General features: G+C 39.9%; 1 non-coding gene across 1 annotated transcript; it reads left to right on the top strand.

Annotated features, from left to right (window-relative positions):
* Window positions 1-1,642: 1,642 nt before the first annotated feature.
* On the top strand, window positions 1,643-1,749 carry LOC130971083 (small nucleolar RNA R71). The gene has a single exon (XR_009082317.1). It is a non-coding gene; the product is annotated as a small nucleolar RNA R71 (small nucleolar RNA).
* The last annotated feature ends 494 nt before the right edge of the window (window positions 1,750-2,243 follow it).

Below are 2,243 nucleotides of genomic sequence, written 5' to 3'. Positions count from 1 at the left end.
GCGTATGCACAGATGTCAAAATCTTGGAAAAGTGTGCCTGGGGACAGGTGTGTGCGTGGGAATACTGCCCTGTTTCTTCAAAAATTTTAATGCCTCTAAAACACCAACATGACTTCCAAAACCTTTTTTTTGCGAGACCCAAATCATTTTAAAACCCCAAAAAGATGTTATTCCACTAAGATTACCTAATAAACACCAAAATGCAACAAACTTAAGCCTATAATTCATTCAAACTAAGCTAACATAAGAGGCAAAAGTCAATAACCAAAAACTAAAAGAAGAGAAAGGTTGGGAGGATATTACTGGTGCACGAAATTATGATCATCAACAATGGCGCCAATAAAATTGGAGCTCTCAAACGTGAATCACACTTTGTCACAACTTCGCACAACTAACCAGCAAGTGCACTGGGTCGTCCAAGTAATACCTTTCGTGAGTAAGGGTCGATCCCACGGAGATTGTTGGTATGAAGCAAGCTATGGTCATCTTGTAAATCTCAGTTAGGCGGATTCAAATGGTTATAATAGTTTTTGAATATAAAGATACTTATGTAATTCATTGGTGGAAATTTCAGACAAGTGTATAGAGATGCTTTATCCCTCTTGAATCTCTGCTTTCCTACTGCTTTCATCCAATCATTCTTACTCCTTTCCATGGCAAGCTGTATATTGGGTTTCACTGTTGTCAATGGCTACCTCCCGTCCTCTCAGTGAAAATGGTCCAAATGCTCTATCACAGCACGGCTAATCATCTGTCGGTTCTCGATCATGTCGGAATAGGATCCATTGATCCTTTTACGTCTGTCACTACGCCCAACACACGTGAGTTTGAAGCTCGTCACAGTCATTCAATCCTTGAATCCTACTCGGAATACCATAGACAAGGTTTAGACTTTTTGGATTCTCAAGAATGCTGCCAATGGATTCTAGCTTATACCACGAAGATTCTGATTAAGGAATCCAAGAGATACACACTCTAGCTCTCGCTTGTAGAACAGAAGTGGTTGTCAGGAACGCATTCATAAGGATGGATGATGATGAGTGTCACGGATCATCACATCCATCAGGTTGAAGTGCAGCGAATATCATAGAATAAGAATAAGCTTGAATTGAATAGAAGAACAATAGTAATTGCATTAATTCTCGAGGTACGGTAGAGCTCCACACCTTAATCTATGGTGTGTAGAAACTCCACCGTTGAGAAATTTGGATGATTTCTCCATGAGGAATTATAGGTGTTTCCATAAGGTTCACCCATGTAATTCACCTCTGCCATTGCAGGGTTCTCATGATCATAAGTTTCTTCTTCAGAAGATGCCTCTTTAGTACTGTTGGATGTATTTTGCCATCCATTCAGACTCTGAGAAATCATGTTGACTTGCTGAGACAACATTTTGTTCTGAGCCAATATGGCATTCAGAGCATCAATTTCAAAAACTCTCCTTTTATGAGGCGTCCCATTACTCACAGGATTCCTCTCAAAGGTGTACATGAATTGGTTATTTGCAACCATGTCAATGAGTTCTTGAGCTTCTGCAGGCATTTTCTTTAGGTGAATGGATCCACCTGCAAAATGGTCCAGTGACATCTTAGAGAACTCAGGTAGACCATCATAGAATATATCCAAAATGGTCTACTCTGAAAGGATGTCAGAAGGACACTTTTTGGTCAACTGCTTGTATCTTTCCCAAGCTTCATAGAGGGATTCACCATCTTTTTGCTTGAAGGTCTGAACATCCACTCTAAGCTTGCTCAGCTTTTAAGGAAGAAAGAACTTGGCCAAGAAGGCCGTGACCAGCTTATGCTAAGAGTCTAGGCTATCTTTAGGTTGTGAGTCCAACCATGTTCTAGCTCTGTCTCTTACTACAAAAGGGAAAAGCATGAGCCTGTAGACTTTAATATCTACTCCATTAGTCATAACAGTATCACAGATCTACAAGAACTCAGTTAAAAACTGATAGGGATCTTCTGATGAAATTCCATGAAACTTGCAGTTCTATTGCATTAGAGCAACTAGTTGATGTTTCAACTCAAAATTGTTTGCTCCAATGGCAGGGATTGAGATGCTTCTTCCATAAAAATTGGAAGTAGGTGTAGTATAATCACCAAGCATCCTCCTTGTATTGTTATTGGGTTCGGCCATGTCTCCTTCTTTTTCGAGATTCTCTGTAAGGTTTTCTCTAAATTGTTGTGCTTTAGCTTCTCTTAGCTTCCTCTTCAGAGTCCTTTCAGGTTCAGGATATG

The sequence above is a fragment of the Arachis stenosperma genome, chromosome 3 (genome assembly GCF_014773155.1).
Source record: "Arachis stenosperma cultivar V10309 chromosome 3, arast.V10309.gnm1.PFL2, whole genome shotgun sequence".
Classification (NCBI taxonomy): Eukaryota; Viridiplantae; Streptophyta; class Magnoliopsida; order Fabales; family Fabaceae; genus Arachis; species Arachis stenosperma.
This window is presented reverse-complemented; position numbering and strand designations above follow the sequence as displayed.